This window comes from Meriones unguiculatus, chromosome 20 (assembly GCF_030254825.1).
Source record: "Meriones unguiculatus strain TT.TT164.6M chromosome 20, Bangor_MerUng_6.1, whole genome shotgun sequence".
In the NCBI taxonomy this organism is placed as follows: Eukaryota; Metazoa; Chordata; class Mammalia; order Rodentia; family Muridae; genus Meriones; species Meriones unguiculatus.
In genome coordinates, this window is record NC_083367.1 from 11,637,604 (window position 1) to 11,656,854 (window position 19,251).

At 46.4% G+C, this 19,251-nt stretch overlaps 1 protein-coding gene across 3 annotated transcripts in view; it reads left to right on the forward strand.

Moving 5' to 3' along the window:
* Bach2 (BTB domain and CNC homolog 2) overlaps positions 1–19,251 on the forward strand; it is a 337,625-nt gene that overhangs the window by 881 nt on the left and 317,493 nt on the right. The window contains exon 1 of one of the 3 annotated variants that reach the window (XM_060373444.1): positions 66–389. The exons of the other annotated variants lie outside the window; for them this stretch is intronic. The gene's annotated coding sequence lies outside the window, so the exon portion shown is untranslated. Of the gene's footprint in view, positions 1–65; positions 390–19,251 lie in introns of those variants that run through there. 3 annotated transcript variants of the gene reach the window in all.

Below are 19,251 nucleotides of genomic sequence, written 5' to 3' on the forward strand. Positions count from 1 at the left end.
GAGGGTTTGCAGGCGGTCCGAGGGAGCCGGCCGGGCGGCGGGGGTCAGGGCACACCTCCGCCCTGGGGCCACGGCACGCAGCGTCTCCCCCGCGTGCTCCTGCACACATGCAAGTTTGCAACTTGGGCGAAGTTCCTGCCGGGCTGTGGTCCAGGTGGTTTTGTGTGTGGCCCAACAAGGTGCTGCTCGCTTCCCGCGGGTCCAGCCCCTGCTGTCACTGCCTCCAGGAAGGAGAGGGGCTGAAGCGTCCAGCCCCGGACACCCAGCCGCGACTCGCAGCGGTCCGTGGGCGGCCAGGCGACGTGTTCCTGGATTTTCACCTTCGCTGTCTAGAGTCGTAGTCTCCCGCCCTGCACATTTCATCTGCTGAGTGTATTTAACTAAAAAGGGTAATTACTTTAGATAAAATTCCTTCCCTGCCTGGTGGGAATCTTGGCGGAGACGATGCCTACAGAGATTTTTTTCCTTCCTTCCTTCCTTCCTTCCTTCCTTCCTTCCTTCCTTCCTTCCTTCCTTCTTTGCTTTTGTGTGTTTAAGAATAAAACTAGAGATGCTTACTCTAGTAACGGTTTTCTCGGATCATTAAAATGTAACATGTAGGAAATTGTTGCGCCGCTAAAGCTCGGGCTGGCTGGAACCGCTGGGCTCGAACCGCGGTTGCCTCTCCTGTGGTAGAGATATGGCTATTTCCGCGAGGCAGCGGGCGACTTGCTTAAAACCGTGAGGTCATCCCGTCCTGAGCCTCCAGCAGCTTACCAGTGGCCAGCCTTTTTCATTCTTGCAGGTAATAAACGTGGTGGCGGGGAGAGACATCTTGTTAGAATTAGTCTGGCTAATTCAGTGTTCCAGCCACAATGTTGCAGTGAAAGGCCTGTCAGTGTCTCTATTGATCGCCACGAAACTTTGAATGGCTTCTGGTGTTCTGTTCTTTAAAACGACTGATTACCCATTTTGGTGCTATTTGCCATTTTTGAAACCCCAAATCATTCAAATGAAGGTGGGTACCAGTCTTGGGGCGTGTAATGTTTACATTTTGTGTTTTAGGGGGCTTCAGGTTTGCTGCATGGTAATCTAAATGTTTGAGTAAATTCTTCTGGTATCTGTTCTGCAAGTGGGTTGCAATGTCAGTTCTTAGGGATCTGTTTTCCTGAGGTATGTGCTGTCTAAGTCCTAGCTAGATTGTAAACACTCCTGTTAGTTCTTCATGCTTTGCATGTTGTAGCACAGAATCTACCAAGGAACAGGAGTGAGGCAGAGAGGGTTGGAGGGAATAAAACATCCCCTAATTTACTCTCAGTGCTACCCGTGTCTGGGAGGATGCCATGTGTTTTCTTCCTATTGAATTATGCCCTCAGACTCGGAATCTTGAGGCAGTTCCTTTCCAGCCACTCACCTCTGGCTGCTGTGTGAGGGGCTTAATTATTTGCAACCTGCCTTGAAATCCCAGGATGAAAGACACTGAATAAGTGCAAAGTATTGTTATTCAGATATGGAATTTAATGATCCATTACAGTTCATCAGGAAAATGCACTTTGCCGTGATGGGAGGAAATGTTTCCACCTGATAGAGGGTAATAATAAGTGCTTAAAAGTAGGCTCAGATTACAGATGAGACAATTAACTCCAGCCATGTGCTCTTCAATTTGTTGCAATTCATTTTGTGATCAAAGTGAGTTACAGAGAGCCAGATGGTCAGGTTCACATTCAAATCTCTCAAGCCAGCCTGCACTTGCGTCTGCTGTCAGCACAGCCGATGGGACTTGGTAATTCGTTAGTGATTGTGGACTGTCCCCCAGAATCTGTAATCCAGGCTCCTATGATGCCAGCAGAAGGGCCCAGGCCAGTCAGTTTTGTTGGGAGCAGTTTAATTTTCCTTGGATTAGCATCTTGTTTAGCATCTCTGGTGTGGATCCAGTCTTAATAAGGAAGAAAGAGACCCTTGGTCTCTTAGGCTCTGCTATTGAACTACACGGCTCTGGGTTTTAAACCTTGGATTTCAGGGATATGGCGTCTGGTTTGTTTCAAATGCTGGCCTAACTGTTGAATGAGTGAGTCAGTGCTTATGTACATTAGCACCTTGTTGTTTCTCGGGGGAGAGGGCTGGAGGAGGGGGCTAGAAAGAGAACGGTCTCAGAGGTGGGCATCTGCACCCTGCTCTGCCCTGCTCTGCTCAGACTGCCTCACACCTGCTGTAAAATTATGTCTCTGCCTTCTCAAAACCTGAAATCACAAACAAAGGGGCCTCCTTTCTGTCTTCCACTGCATCCCTCAGACTGTGTATCTGGTCCTAATGAGGAAAGGGCGTAGGCTAGGAGCGTGGGGCAGCCACTTCCTTCTAAGTCTGCTGTTGCCAGGCAGGACGAGTGGGAATGCTGCTGTCTTTGTGCTCCAGGTCCTTTGCCTGTTGCAGATTGTTAGGATCCCCTATTCTAAAGTGTTGATGAGAAGTCTGTAAAAACTGGGGCTGGGTCAGAGAGATGGCTCAGTGGAGAAAGACACTAAGCCGAAGTCTGGCTAGTCTGAAAAGCTTGAGTTTGGAGAGAACCAGTTTCTGAAAGTTGTGCTCTGTGCGTGTGCGTGTGTGTGTGTGTGTGTGTGTGTGTGTGTGTGTAAAAGAGATAGATAGATAAATAAATATGATTTTTTAAAGCTGCAGGTGGCCTATTTCCCACCACCGAATATACTAAAACACGTTATTGTTTAATATTTTCAGGCTGATTATTCTCTGAAGTCTGACACATAGTACATGATTTGTACATGTGTAACAAATGAGTAGTACCATAGTCAAGAAACCAGAAAGGAGAATGAAGGCCTAAGTCAACATTGTATCTCATTCAGGGATTAATTACTACCTTCGCTTTTTTTTTTTTTTTTTAATGGAAAGTTGAATCTGAAAGGTTGAGATTGAACCTTGGGCACAGTGCTGCTCTGCAGGCAGAGAACCATTGTTTGTGAGCTTCTTGTTGCTGACCAAAGTAGAGTGATTTGTTTAAGGCCTGAAGACTTCCATACCTGTTTGCATTTGAGAACACCAATGAAAACAATATGTGTGCTTTGTTGATCGTTCAGAGCACGCTAGGTTCTCTGCCTGCATGCGTCTCCCCGACTCCCACAACAACCTGCGAAGCAGGCCTCCTGCCGGTTCTTCCATCTGAACTCTTGAATGTCTGCATGTAGAGTTCAGCTCAAGGCCCAGCGGTTCAAAGTGTGCTAAGGGTGGCCGTGAATGCAGCCCAACACAAACCTGTAACTTTACTTAAAACCTTCCGAGCATTGTTTTAAGAACTCCACTGGTTCTCAACAGTTATCAGTGTCATGTTGGAATGTCAAGAGGTTGGACTTGCCTGGAGGTTGTTTCTCCATCTGAAATACACTGTGGCAAGTTGTGATCCTGCAGCCTGGAGAGAGTACCACCTCAGCCTAGTCTGCACAGAGCGGGAAACGGGAAACAGGCCGAGTGTGTAACATTTGTCTGCTTCTGCAGTTCAGGCAGCACACCCTCCCTGTGCCTCCTTGTTGCTCGGCTTTCCATCTGGGCATTGCAGAGATGACAGTGACATCAGGCCCTAGCAGAAGCACTCAAAGTTCAGAAGTCAGAACTGATAGCAAACACTGGAAGGTCTGTGAGGGGAGCTTTTGGCAGAGCTGGACTTGCATTAGGAAAAACAGGACCAACCATGGTATTGAGAGAAAAAAATTCTGTCTTATTAGTGACAGCATGTGACAGGATATTTAATACATATTAAGATTCTATGTAAATAGTCACAAAAAATTTGGAGACAATGTGAACTAAACATTTTGTAAACCCAGTAAGGTTGCTCAAAATATTGTTAACTCGTCTTTCTTTCTTTCTTTCTTTCTTTCTTTCTTTCTTTTTTTTTTTCTTCTTCTGTTTGCTTTGGTCTAGGAAATATTTAACAGAAAAAATATTTGTCAAGATTTTCCTTTGAGTTTTTAAAATTTTTTTGTTCATTTCAGATGTCAGTCTACTTAAAGCCAGGATGTATTTAACCTTGCAATCAACATGCTGTTGTTCCCTTGCAGAGGGGAATGGTCTCATAATCTTTACCCCGCTGCCTTTTTAAGGCCCGCTTCATCTCTGAGGAATCTGTGGCTTGATTGCACTAGTGGCCCTACTTCAAACCTCTGGCAAAGTTTCTTTGTTTTTCCTTGAGCTTCCTCCCCCCAACCCCCATTTTGTTTTTCACCAAAATAATGAATGTCCCCAATCAGAAAACCTTTCACGTCCTATGTCATTCTAGTCTCGGGATTACAGGCAAAGCGTTGCTCCTTTTTCCCCGTGACTTCATCATCACGGCTTTCCCGGCAGGTCACCCTGGTCAGCATCTCCTTTGTTCCTCATCAGGAATTGTCTTTTGGGTTCAAGACATGTCGTTTTCCTCCCAACTTTCTGTCTTGTTCCGGAGGGCAAGGACACATTGCTGCTGTGCAGACAGCCAGTGCTCCTGGCCAGCTCCCCGTGGCCCTGTGTAGGCGTTCATCTTCTCCGCTCCCAAGCACCAGCCCAGCCCCTCTACCTCTCATTATTCTTTCTAGTCCTTCCTGGAGCTCCAGCTGATACAGGCAGACTTCAGGCCATTTCAGAAGAAGGCCTTGGCATGCACAAGTTGCTGTCACTGTGGCCCCGTCTCTTCTCTCTTCCCTGCCACTCTAGGCAGATACCTGAGGACTCTGCTGAGTCTAACCTGTGGAAGGTTGGGAACTTCTCTGATTCCAGGAGTGATTTCCAGTCCCAATATGAGAACCAAATGAACAGCTGAGCATGTGTGCTCACTATCTTTGTAAGTGTTCCAGAAGCCACAGATTCTCCTCCCACCTCCCCACCCTCCCACCCCCGCACTTTGTTTTTTTTGAGACAGGGTTTCTCTGTGTAGCCCTGGCTGTCCTGGAACTCCCTCTGTAGACCAGGCTGGCCTCAAACTCAGAGATCCCCCTGCATGTGGGGAGTGTGTTTCACTGTGGCTGGTAATGAGTCCTGGCCCTTCGGAAGCATATGATGCCATTGGAAGGATGGACAAGTTGGTACAGATAGCTCACTTTGCCTTGTGTAAGGGGAGGTGAGCCGTTCTCCATAGGATACAGAGTGGGGATCTGACCGAGTCGGAAGGTTAGGGAGGCTCCCCATCTCCACATGTGAGTTTTAGACAAGGCTATTTTAAAACTTGGGGCTTGCTGTTTTCCTCCAGCCTCCTGATCCTATTAATTCACAACTATCTATCTTTGACCCTTTGGAGTATTGTGTAACCCACGCTATAACCCCTGGGGCCATCTTGGCAAATGATAGTCTTGTCTACAGAGTCCAGAATTGATTTATTTACCTGTGTCTTTAGAACTGGACAAAAACAGAATTGCTAATTGCCCAAAGTACACTCATGCTCATACTTGGAATAAAAATACAAGTTAACATTGTTACTTTGAGCATTTTAACATTGTTTGACAATGTTGTGTTAGACCTATGCAAAGATGGTTAGTGAAAATGTGAGCCTGTCTTCCAGCAAGAAGCTCTGACTCCAGAGGAGTAGAGAAAGGAGTTGGAGGTAGAATGATTTTGGACCTTCCTTGGAAGCTCAGCTGGATAGGAATATTGAGTACCTATTTAAAACAGGTCAGATATAAGGCATGCTAAAAGGCTGTGTTTTTCCTGCATATATGTTGTCTGAATTACGTCAATCATCCTAGCAACCTGGAGCAGCATCACAGATGGCGCCAGGTGCTGAGCGGGAAAGCAGGGAAGGGACACCAGACATCCGATGTGACCAGGGGCCACCATGCTGTGTGTCCCCCTCGCCACCTTCTCTCTGCAGTGGGACCGCCACTGCTGAAATTAGGAGTGGACATTTAGGCAACTCACCCTGAAATACCGGCTGTTCTCTTGACGTCCGTTCAAAAGATGAACTTGGAAAACAACTTCTCTGGGAACCTGGATTGAATGCGTATCTCCTCAGTCACAATCAAGATTCTCTTTCTAATGGCTGTGCTCCTCAGCTCTTACTAAGTAAGCATTTAAGGAGCAGAAAGTAAAAGTGATTACATGGGAAAGCAAGAGATAAAGAGGGAGAGCATGAATCCTGTTTCTCCACCCCCAGGCTTTATCTCTGTTCCTCACACTCCCATCCTCTTGATAGGTGAAGAATTTGCCATTTGAGGTTTTTGGTGAGGGAAGGAAGAAAAGATAATAAAAGCAAGGATTCCTTCAATCCTGGGAACACTATACCCTGGAGGAACAATCGCGTTCATGACCAGTTCTAATTGGGAATGTTAGCTGGCAGTGACAGAGAAAGCAGTAACCTTTGTCCCCATTCTAGGCAGTTTCAGGAAGAGATTATCTTGCCAGATTAGCATGTTGCAACTTTCAACTGGAGATCTGAATGAATCTGAAGGACTCTGCTTGGCAAGTGTCCCAGTCACCTGGGGTTTGGAAGGGTCATCGCTCAGAATGCTTACTCAGCGTCACTCTGCCTGGGCTGGACAGCAAATTGACATTTCAGTCAAGAGGCATCCTAGGGGCTGCGTGACCGTTAAGTGCACGGGTAAGGCTCAGTTAGGGAAATGGTAAAGTGTATGAATGTGCTGCACTCGTTCCTTTTAGCCTTCAGTTCAAAATTTGGAGCTGGCTAAATGCGGAGATGCTCAGTGTGGCAGTGCTGGAGGTTTTAAGTGATTAAAAAAATCAAGCAGATGAGTGCAGAAAGATTTCTATGCAAACAATGATGAGCTTAAATTAAAGCTGCTGATTTAGTGTGAGAATTACTTGCATTGATTTGTAGAATATCTATATGGGTTCAAGATTCCATATTATGCAAATGAGTAAACCCTGAAGAGTCAAACTGAAGGAAGGAAAAAAAAAAAAAAGAAATTATCTGTGAAAGATATTATTACCATTCAGTGAGAGGAAAATGTAGACACATTTCAAATTAACACTTACTTTCCACACATCCCCTGGCATGACTAGCATCAGGGACCACAGGCGTCATCAGAGTTGTAAGGAAGCCGGGAGGGCTTGCCGTGAGTTCCCCTGTCCCCTTGAGGCCACCTTCATGTCCCGCTCTGTTGTCTCTTGGCCACTTGGTGCGTTAGCCAGCCCCTGCCCTCTTGATCTCTAGCCACTATCAGGAAAGGATTGTCTAGATAGAATTTTATGAGAAAATGTCTAACCCAGCACACCTAGAGCATTGCTTTTCAGAGGTGTCAGCATCTGAACAGGAGAAGGGCAGAAAAGCAAGCAAGGTGGGCTGCCTGGGCCGTCCCACACGGTTACCTGCTGCTGGAGGGCCATGGTGAGCAGGAGGGTCTCTCTGTGGACCCGGCACTGGGCAGGAAGCAGAGACAGGGGGTCAGAGGACACGAAACTACAGTGAAGGAAGGTGTAAAACCCAGATGGTTCCTCATCCTGCCTTTGTCTGTGAGACACTGGATTTCAGCACTTCAGCCCCAGCGCAGTATGTCATGTGACGTTCAAGCTGATCTTCAGAGGGAAACAACAGGGTCAAGGACTGTTGATTTTTGTCAGCTAGTGGCAAAAATCCTGTGAAAGTATGCTTGACTTCTTGAATATTGTGGTGTGGGGAGACAGTGTGTCAACCTCTTCTACCTTCCCCCTCCCACTCCCCCAGAGTCATTGATAAAAATGGGCTGAGGAATTCATTTCAGAATTAGCTTGTCCCTTTCTGTTAGCACAGTGGTGCGGGCTGGACGCTAAGAGAGGCTGATGGGCTAAGGGAACGATGCTTATTTTAGATAAAGTCGTTGTCTGGTAAACAACTCCTGGGGGAGGAGGTCTGCGTGGCTTTACACCCCTCCAGCAACCATGCTATGCTGGGTTGGTGGCGCCATCTAGTGCCAACCTCTGGAACTGGGCTGGACTACGACCTCAACCTTGAGGTAGGGCGCTCTGAGCTGGGTGGGGACCGGCTTTCTGCAGAAGGGCATTGTCCAGTGAAGACTGCTCTCTCGTTCCTACCTTTCTTCTGCTTCTGAGTATAAATAAACCTCCACATCGTCTTTTCCCCCAGACTCCACAGCTCTCTGCACCCTCTCTTCTCTTTCCTTTTTCAACTCTTGATTCTTCCTCCTTCTGCGCTCCTTCCTCCCACCGTCTTTCCTCAACCTCCTCCTAGTACCAGCTTTTCTCTTCTTTGTTCTCCTTCCTTTGTCCTCTTCCTCCTGGGACTAAAATTGTTTGAGAAGCTTCCTGTGGGTACTAAGAGATGATGACTGTCAATACTTTTCTTCCCCCCTTTGAAAGTTTTCATATTTATCCTGTGCAGAAGTCGCTTGGAAGACTTTGTCCTTCATCTTCTGCTAATTAGACAGTTTCCTAGATTCAGTCAGGAATGGGGGGTCGGTGGTGGAGGCTTTCTTCATTAGTTTTGGAACTGTTGTGGCAGTGTTATTTCCTACCTTTTTAATAATTTGTTTTAATTTTATTGTATGTGCATTAGTGTGAAGGTGTCAGATCCCTTGGAATTGGGGTTACAGACAGTTGTGAGCTGCCATGTGGGTGCTGGGAATTCAACCCGGATCTTTTGGAAGAGCAGACAGTGCTCTTAACCACTGAGCCATCTCTCCAGCCCCCATTTCCTACTTTTAAGTTACAAATATAACCTCACACGCATACTGTAAGCTGGATGCATTCTCACGGACTGTCCTGCGATGCTCCATCTTGAACACACTGCACTTGGCTTTGAGGAAGTGTGTTTTGAGTTCCAGTTCTTCCACGGGGACTCTGGGGTTCTGTGTTAAACAGAAGAGCAGAGCTGAGGGCATGTAGGTCAGGGTCTGGCATAGATGGCCGTGTACCGACAGCCACGGGGCCTGAATTAGTGTCTGAAGTTTCAGTGTCCCTCACTCAACACTTCAGTTCCCACGTGTACTGAACACCTCATAGTGTGGCTTTGAATGCGAGTCTCCTCGGAAAAACAGGAACTGTGCTTCGGTTACCAGTTCTTGTGGTCAGCATGGCAGCTATTTTGACTTGTCAGAGGAGAGGAAAAGCAGTTAAATCTAGTTAAAATTAAAGCCAGTTAAAATTAACTGGCTCATGAGATTTGAATGCAGCTGTTCCACACATTGGAACAGAGAGTGAGGGTTTTGTTTTTTGTTTTTTGTTTTTTTTTCCACTACTGATTGTTATTGGTCATTACATCTTTTTAAGCCAGGGTGTAGATTATCTGTATTTTTTTTTAATTTGGTCTGATGTAGGAAAACAGTAACTGGTGTCGGGGGTGGAGATTCTTGTGTGCCCCCGTTTTGGTTTGCTCTTGATTGTGTACCTCTGCATGCAAGGGTACTGAGCTGTCAGCAGTTCCCACCCGCAGCTTGCTGACTCACGCGCTCTGTTGGCTATTCCGCAGTGCTCAGGGCCAGTGTGGCCTGGGGACGGGGCTGCCTTTCTCTCCAGTCTTCCTTCCTCTGCCCAACACAGCCTTCTGGTGGGTAGGAAGGAGGACCAGTATCTGCCTCTGAAGGGACAGCATAGAGAACACTAGCATTTCTGGAAACGCAAAGGAAAATTGACTTTCACTTTATTGTTTGGGGAATCTTCGAGCTCAGCCCGGAAAGAGCTGACAAAAGGGAAGGGACTTGTGCTGCTTTTCCTACTTATCACCCCAAGGGCTGTACACAAAACTGGAGGGGGCTTCCTTGGCATCTCTGCGACCTGGCCCGCTTGTCCCTCTGTGGGCAGCAGGGTGCAGAAGCAGGGGCCAGGGCAATAGAGGGTGTGACTAGCAAGCCTTCCCTGGGTAACCACGGGCTTTGTTTGCATCTGTTGCTGGCTATCTATCGATGATGTAAAAACAAAAACAGCACCCCAGCCTTGGGTCAGGAAGATGCTACCGGACTTAGCTGACTCCATCAGCTGTGTTGTTTACATAACTCAGTTTGGGTATTTCATGGGAAGGTGTGAAATGCTGTTTTTCTGAGGTCTCTACATAAACTTCCTTTTGTGGATAGGAGTTGATCAGATCATCCTAGACTCCCAGACGATGATGCAAACTAGCTGAGCTGGCGCGAGGAAAGCTTTTCAGAGGCTGAGACAGCCGCCTCGGTAGCTGGGAGAAGCTTACCATGGCTCTCTGACCAGTAATAAAGAAAAGGCGGAGGTGACTGCAGCATGCTGTTGATGGACATGCTTGGTTTCCGCCGATAAGGGTGACTCATCAGTATCAATAGAATTGTGACTTCTAATAATAACACAGCATGAGCCTTCAAAACATGTGGTTTTAGCCCTCGCTCTCAGTGAAAGGTTGGAAAATGTTAGTTTGAGCTTTTTCCCCCTGACCTCTTTCTGTCACTGGAGTATGAAATTGTGTTTTTGTAGGTGTGATGATGACCCCATTGTTTTCTCCTCTTACTGTTTTTAGTTTCATTATGACTAGGAAGCCAGAGTGGATTATTTCATCGCTCAGAAATCTGTGCACTAAGCATCGCCTCCAGGCTGTGTTTTGAGGGAAATGTGGCTGAAAAGCAAATCCTCCCAGAATGCAGAAAGGAAAAAGCTGAGCAGACCACAGGCGGGGAGCTGCTCGCCTCCTACACAGTCTATTGTGAAGGGCTGTGGGCTTGCTGAGTGGCCCCACTGCCCCATGAGTCACTGCCAAAGGATTCCAGCACGGGGTTCACAGAAAATGAGAGTCAGCCGTGGTAGAGAGGGAGCTGGCTGTTTCCATGGCCAGGGGCTGCCACCGTCCTGGGCACCAGCCTGCTCGTGTCCGCACATGAGGCTCTCTTGCTCTCCTGTTGGTTAGGGCTGGTTTCCTGCAGGCCATTCTGCTAGCACTTGGCCGCGCAGACTTCTTCATTCTGTCCTTACAACAATGGCATCTCTAGGCCCAGGAAGAGCGTACCTGCTCACAGTCCTGTTTTGCTTTCTAAACATCCTCCCCCCTTTAAAGTGCTGCCAGCCTTTTGTGCTTCATTCCCGAGCTGCTAGGCAGGCCCTGGCATCTTCTCTGCCTGGCCAGGGAAACGAGCCCTTCTTCACACAGCACTCACAGGGGGAACCGCCTGGCACGGGCCCTGCGAACCGTCCTTTACAGTAGTACTTGCTCTTAAACTGAGCCATCTTGCCAGCTTTTCACAGTATTATCATCATTATTACATGAAGTTTTATGTCAGTCTTGCCTCTTTCAAACTTCATTTACAATAGCTCTTCTGTCTTACATGATCTTGCTGATATTTTGGAGTTTAGTGTGATGCCTCTCTGTTGCTCTCTGTTGTATCTTTTAGTGATTCTCTGTGTGGCTCTCACAGGGACGCTCAGTAAATGATGGAGTGATAAAATAGACTCATTGGTTCTCCAGCTCTAAATCTCACCTGCTGTGTTCTGCTGCCCACAGCAAAAGTACAGGCTCCTCAGCAAGATATTTAAAGCTCTTAAAACCTGTTCCTACCCTGAGACTTAAGGTGTATTTTTATTCTGCACAGCTTCCCAATTGTAAGTTATATTTTGGTTCTGAAATTTAAAAAACTTATCCTAAAACTGCATTTTGAAACAGTAAATAATTTTGAACGCATTGTAGGTTCACTCTTTCTCCCAGGCTCTGTTAAGCAGAACTCTGTCTGGAGACAGGTTGTGCTTTCTGTTGAAGATAACATACGTGTTCCATGACAGCAGTGTGTGCCTGGGGGCCAGAGTGGATGGTAGAGATTAGTGTGGTATGAGCTGGTCAAAGAGAGGGCTGAAGGGAAGGGAGGCTTTAAAGAGTGGAGTTGGAACTGCGATGAGAACTGTGGGGTTGGCTGGGTGGTCTTCAGTTCCTTGTTTGTCTTTATGTTACAGCTGTGGGCTGACACCCTGCTGTTCCATGTGGACTGTTATCAGCATCCTGTCCTGCCTTTCCTTCCCTCCTTCCTTCCTAAGAAAAGGACTCGCGCTGTAGCCATAGCGTGCCTGAAGCTCTCTGTGTAGACTGACTTGGTCTAGAAGGTGTGGAGATCTTCCTGTTTCTGCGTCCTGAGTCTTGGGGTTAAAGGTGTGGACCACCGTGCCCAGCATGCCTTTTTCTTGACTAGTCACAAACTAGACCTTCTCAAAACACAGTGTTTAGAAGGATATGGAGGATTCTAGGTGGAGACCTAGGTTTTGGGGTTTTGTTGTTTTGTTTTGTTTTGTTCTCAAGTTACAGTTTCTCTTTGGAGCCCTGGCTGCCCTGAAACTGGCTCTGTAGACAGGCTGACCTCGACCACAGAGATCCATCTGCTTTTGTCTCCCAGTGCTGGGATTAAAGGCGTGAGCTCCACCACCCCGCTGGTGATTCTTAGAATAGTACAGAAAGGTAAAGATATACAAGGAGTCTTCCAGAATTATTATTTTCCACAATAGGTGAATGCTTACTAGTGACAGCACAAAGAATGAGAAAAAATTTCAGAATGATATTGGTGGCACTAGATAGGCCTAGAATATGTAAAAAGCAAACACATGAATCAATTAAAAAAAAACAGATAATCCAGTATCATTTCACAAAACAAGAAAGCTAAATGCATAAAGAGATGATTGACCTTATTGATAGTCAAGCACATACAAATTAAATACATAATGGCATATCATTACATGCTGTCTGGATGGGCAGGCATTTAAAATTCAGATGCTAGCGTGTGCTGGTGAGATGTGGGTGGGGTCTTGAAAAGAGCTGGTAAGAGTGTAACTTGGCACAGTTATGCTGGAGAAGTTTGTAGGCAACAGGCAAATAACTTACAGCTCATCAATTGCACTCCTGAGTGTGCAGCCAAGACAGAACTCCCAGCCCGTGTGCTTCAGGAGGCACCGGCAGGCCACACTAACCCTGAGATGAGGCTGGATTAGTACATGCTGCTCTGTCCCTGTATGGATGTTTGGAGCGGGAAATGAGCTGATGGACACAGGAGGCTGCAGAGGGACAGCACTGCCTGGTGGGGCAGCAAGGCTCATTTGGCTTTGCTGCTCCTTAGGGAAGCTCAGTCTCCTCCTCTGTAGGTCAAGAAAATGGCAGCCCCTAGGCTGGTGGGATGATCCAGTGGTTTGTGCTGTGCTGAGGCGGAATGTACTACGGTCTGAGTCCACTGAACCAATAAAAATGCGTGAGTGGGTGAGTCTCAGAAGCATGCTGTTGAATGAAAACAGTAAGACAAAACGACATGTGCAGTGTGAGTCTATCCATGCAGAGTCCAGCAGCATGGGAAACTAAATGTATCACTTATAGGTACAAACAGTGGGCACAACCATAACCGGAATCACCATTGACGTCAACACACTAACACACATTCCCACTCCCGTACATACACTTGTGCACACATGCACGTACACATACTCACGTGCTCCCTCACTCTCACGCACACTCACACTCACACATCCCAGAGGTGATTGAGGGCTATGATGCAGAGAGGTCATACCAAGGATGTGACTTTTTAAATGTGTATGTAGTTTTTTAATTTTTATTTTCAAGGCAGGGTTTCTCTGTGTATATTGGCTGTCCTGGACTCACTTTATACACCAGGCTGGCCTTGAACTCCCAGAAATCTGCCTGTCCCTGCCTCTGTGAGTGCTGAGATTCCAGGCCTGGGCCACTGCGCCTGGCTTAGTGTGTGTTATTTTTGTGTGTATATTTTATAATGTATGTATTTGTAAGCATGTAACCTTTAGATAATAACATTTTTAAGTCTTTTCGCATTGTTTGTTTTCTGAAATTCTTGCAGGTTTGATCTGTTATTTAAAACTTCAAGACAGTTGCCAGATCCTGAACGGCGGGGTGCCATCAGCAGAGATGTAACTCCTACATTTGGGTTAGGAAAATGTATTCAGGTACAGGATAGGGACAGTCCTTTGGTTCTTCCACAGCATCAGACAGTGCAGTGAGACCTTGTCCCGTTAGTGCCACATTAGGAATGCTGTCCCATTTAGACCTGAGCCTTAAGTGTTCCCAGATCTCCGTGCTCCCCTCGGCCTTCCCTGGCACTCTCAGACTTGCCGCCTCAGCCTGGCAGTAGGTGACATTTGGTCTCCATTGTGGTCACATCTTTGTTACCGATGGAGAGACTAACTGTATCTAGGATCCCTCATAACTCTTAATGCTTTTACTTATTAAGCTACATATGTAACGGAAAGTACCAGTTCCCATGGTGATAGTATCATTTTAGTGTTAGGACTGCTGAATTGCTTCTGTATGGATTTCTTCCCCTTCCCCCATGTTACTTATGTATATGGGCGGCTGTAGGAATTAAAATGTATGCAATTCCACGGTTTCTTCTTTTTAATATGTAGGATCGAATTTTTGCTTTAAGTGTCTCCGTTAATGTCTGTCAAATGTTTTCTCCTGTATTTATTAGAAATTCCAAAGTAGACTAGTGTTTTGTATATTAAAAAAAAAACTCAAGAAAAATGTGTAAATAATAAAATGTCTCAGCTGTGTATGGTAGCACACACTGGATCCTGGGGCTTGGATGGTTGAGGCAGGTGGATTGCTGTAAGTTCAAGGCTAGCCTGGGCTACAGAGTGAGCCACTGTCTCAAACGAACAAACAAGCAAACAGCTCTCATGCTATGTTGATGGTCTAGCTCTGACTATGCAGGGATGTCTGGAGTCTGACTGTTTTGGAGTGGTTATCCAAATGCTTCTTACTCTTCAGGTTGTAGATCTGACAAGTCAAATACCGGTGTGTTCCCCTTGAGGGGAACATCTCTTTTCTTCACTTAAGTATTCTGCCAGCTCTCCTTTGGACTGACGAAGTTCAGTTCAATCCATGAGTCATTTAATCTTTCTCCTTCGTGCAATTAGTTACTCCTTTGATGTCCACAGCAAAGCTAAAGCTCAATGTGATAGTCATAAAATTCCAAAATAAAAAGTTTTTTAAATGACTTAAAGTTAGATCTATAGTGTGCTTTACTGTACAGCAAAAGTGAAGACAGTGCCTCATGCATTCAGGCTGGATAATCTTGAGCTATTTGTTTAAACAGGTTTCCACATCTGTTTTATACCTTTGAAGCTGGCTTAGAGAACGTTTTTTGTATGTGTATGGATGAGGCAAAGCAGATAAAGGGCTTTGTAAGGTGGCAAGGAGCCACAGACATCTTAATAATCTTTATGAATCATAATTATGCCTTAAAAACACTTTAATTGAGATTTTTTCCATACAGTGCATTTTGATCCTGTTCCCCCTCCCGATTCCTCCCAGATCTACTGTACCTTCCCGCCCACCCAACTTCTCGTTCTTTCTTGCTCTTAAAAAAAATCAAACACAAGAAATACACACATAACACAAATCCACAAAAACGAAAATCAAACGAGAAAAAGACCAATAAGAAAGAAAATACCCAAACAGAGCAAACTGAGCCAGAAGGTCTGCAGAGATACCACTGAGTTCCTTTGGTGTTGGCCCTCTACCCCGAGGCTTAGGGCCTGCCCTGAGGTGTGGGATAAACCCAGGGAGACTTCGTTGGCGAAACAGATTTTCCTTTTGCCAGTGGGTATCAATTGCAGACAGCTTCTTGGTTAGGGGTGGAAGCCCTCATCCTGGACCCTCTCAGCCCCGGGACCCTGTCTGGCTTGAACCTACACAGCCCCTATGAAAGCTGCTGGTCTCTGAAGTTTATATGTGCGCCAGTCCTGCTGTGTCTGGAAGACACCGGCTTCCATGGCCTCCTCCGTCACTTCTGGCTCTTACAAACAGTGGTGTTTAATTTTAGCAGGGCTCTCTTTCTTTTTAGATGACTTGATTTTAAAAATATCTAAATTTTGTTGGTAGAGAGGGAGGACCGGGGTAGAGATGGTTCGTACACCTTGTGTGGATACCTGAAATTGTCAGCAGACAGATATTTAACACTCCTAAAATCTGATTTCTACGTTAACAAGATTCTTTTTTTGATTTCCAAATTTCAACACACCCTACTGAGCTAGTAACTGGCTACAAGGTGGAAGGCTAGACTTTGTCAAGATTTCATACTTGACATTTTTTCCTTGCTGATGCAGAAGTCTAGGCTGAGTGCCCGGGGAAGGACATAGGATGACAAGTACAGCCAAATGCCATGGGGTTTGTAGTTTACAGCTACATAGGTGACTCTGATAAAAGTCTATAATTTGTAAATTTATTTTTGGAACCTACTTCCTCTTGCCAGATCTTAGATGACTACATATTGACTAAGTATTGGGTGGCCTTATGCTGGGGTTGCATTTGATAGATGCTAGAAAGACCGTCACTTGAAGGATGGTCTGTGGCCTTAATGGACAAGGACCTGGTGCCTAGCAACAGTGGTAAGTTAAGCTAATTGCCCAGAATGTGGCATAAGCTTAGGACAGTCCCTTACCAATGCTGTGCTCTTACGTGTACATGATGCAGTTCCCCGTGGGGGAGGTGATGTGGCTCTGCCTCGGGGTTTTACACATTGGGGATACTGGGTACAGTTTGAATCACATTTTTAATGTTGTTTTGTGTTTTGCTTTGCTTTGTTTAAGAATTCTAAGTTGTGGTAAGAATTTTAACTTTCTCTTTTTTAAAAAATATAAAATGAGAGCACCCTAGGAGGTAAAAAAAAAAAAAAAAAAACAGTTTTCAAGTCATGTTTGAAGAGCAGGCATGCCCTCCCACGCTTCAGATTGCAGGTGTATTCGGTTTTAGCGGCATAAAGGGATGATAGGACTTAAGTGGAGCAAAGGAAAGCTTGAAAGCTGGCCGGCAAACTAGCCCTTTTCTGCCCTGTCTTCACTTAGATGATTCTGCTCAGTCTTGGTCTGTGTTCACCCAGCCTTTGTCTGTGTAGGGCGCTGTGCTGACACAGAGTGGCTGGGCTTATCTTGGGTCCATACTGAGTGTAGGGGTTAGGAGGGGCACCCCTGCTTTTGGACCTGCAGACATTTCCGTTTGTCATTGATCATGTCAGGCCAGACTGGCAGCTCTCTGGGATCCCACTTGGCCTTTGCCCTCTCCCTAAGCTGCTGTCTCACCCAGCCTTCAAGAGCCTGAAGCAGTTGATGCCAGGCCGAGCCCTTGTGTGGCTGTGTGGGTGCCCTTAGAGGGGTCTCCCTTTAGCCCAGCTTCAGGAGATAGGATCTGAATCACACAGGTTACTCATCATGGGTTGAAGATTTTCCCCTTCACACCGATGCCTCTGATAGAGCCTGGCGCTATCAGCGGGCGCCTGCGTAGTTTGTGGCTGCTGAGCTGCAGCTGGAGATGTGCGGGGGTTGCCTGCTTCCTCCCGGGCTGCCGCAGGTGGTCAGGCGGGGGCGGGATAAGGGTACAGCGCCCACTTCCGCCAGCCTGTCCTGTGAGTCCTGGCACCCGCGCCTGAACCCCGCGCACATCCACCAGATTCTCTATCGCCATGTTATCTTTCACTGTTTCTGATCTGCCTGTTGCAGGCCTATGACTAAGGTTGTGGTTAAAAATTCCCTTTTTAGGTATAAAAAAATCTTCACAAATTCTCTGTGTGGCAAGCTTTTTTTTTTTCTTTTGTTCTTTTGTGTTGACTTTTTGGATTTTGCAAAAACAAATCAAACAAAAACCTTAGTATCATAAAAGGTAAAGGTTAGGTGTATAATGTATTCTTTCATTACAACAGTAACAAAGTCAGGGCAAATTCTGGGCAGACTGTGTGTGAAAATGCCTTTGTGATAGAGTAGAAGTGGTTATTTAGAATAGATGTGGGAAAGCCCATTTCAGAACACTCACAGTGACTAGCCTTAGAAAGAAAATAGGCATCTGGCTAGTCATGGCCATGCTCTCATTTCCACATGGTTCTGTTAGGAGGGCAGGAGGCCCGTGAGCTGGTTGCCAGGGAGGGCTGACAACCACCTGGAAGGTATTGAAAATTTAGGCCTCTTCATGTGATTGGAGCTTTCCAGGCTTAGGCCGAATACCCCTTGCTCCTTTGGCACTTTGATTGCTTGCTACACTTGAAAGTCTAAGGATGAGCTTGAGTCAGGAATAGGCAGTAAATGTTTGAAGGAAGTTCAGAGTCAGGAGAACTTCCAGGGTGGTTGGAATAATCAGAGGAGAGCCACAGGCTGGGTGTGGATTGGACGGAGCTGTGGCAATGGGTTGCCAAGAGAAGAGTTTCTGCACTGGGCAGGCCACCTGGGGAGGGCTAGTAAGAAAGGAAGGGTGGACACAAAGGTTCAGGAGACCTGCACTGTCCAGCTTGGTTGGAGCTATGCAGGGGCGACACCCACTGTACAGAATGGTAGCATGCTTCCAAGTTCTCTGCATGTTATTACTAACCTCGTCTTCACAGCAGCCCTAAGAGGAGAATGTTACAGAGGCCACTCTTTGATCCAAGGAGTTAGCGCTGGTGCTGTGGCTCAAAGCAGGGTCATTAGCTTCCAAAGCCAGAGTTCGCAGCTACTCTGCCATCTTTCCTCTAGCTGCTAGACCATGTGAGTTCCTTCTTGGGTGGTTGGAAGGCTCAGAGCTAGGGATCATGGGAAGACTGGAATGGCAGTCGGGGTGACAGAAAGCACACTGGGCAGCTGGAGAAGAAGAAGTGTCGCAGAGAAGAGGACAGTCATTATTTTGAGCAGGTAGAGATAAGATAGACTCAGTAGGTCTCAATGAATGATTGGAATTGAACATGTAGAAGACAGATCAAGAGCACAAAAAGTCCCTGGGATTTAGTGCCTGGGTGGATTCTGGTTCTGTAGGAATAAATGAGGTCTATGGAGAAGCTTGGTCTTCTGGGATGGTAGCACCTCAGCAGGAAATGAGAGCTTTTGATGCGTTAAATACTGAATGCAAGAACAGTGTTTTGCTGGAAGATGGAAATTAAAGGTGAGTGGTTTTAGGGTGAGGATACAGATGTTTGGGGGCTATCCATGAAGCCAGAATGGATGATAAGGGGAGGGAGAGGAAGGAGAATGAGAATGTATACATCTCCAGCTACAGCAAGGATGCCGTGGAGAATAGTGATGGTGGGGGAGGTTGCTTGTGCCCCTGCACAGTAAGGCTGAATGGAATGAAGAGACTGGAAACTTGTTAAGGTCTTCCTTGGTGTAACTGGCCCCTTTCTAGGTACTAGCCCTACAAGTACTTCAAGGCCACAATAAGGCTCTTGGTGCACCCTGCCAGGTTGCCTGGTCCACAATTTGTTGCACTGACCCAACTCATCTAACACACGTCTGTCTTTTGGCACATAGTTGAACCGTGTGCCTTACACTCTTGTGGTTCCTGCTTTCTGACTGTGTTGCTAGCTAGTTGTAGGTCAACTTGACACAAGCTAGAGTCACTTTGAAGGGGAGAACCTCAATTGAGAAAATATTCCTACC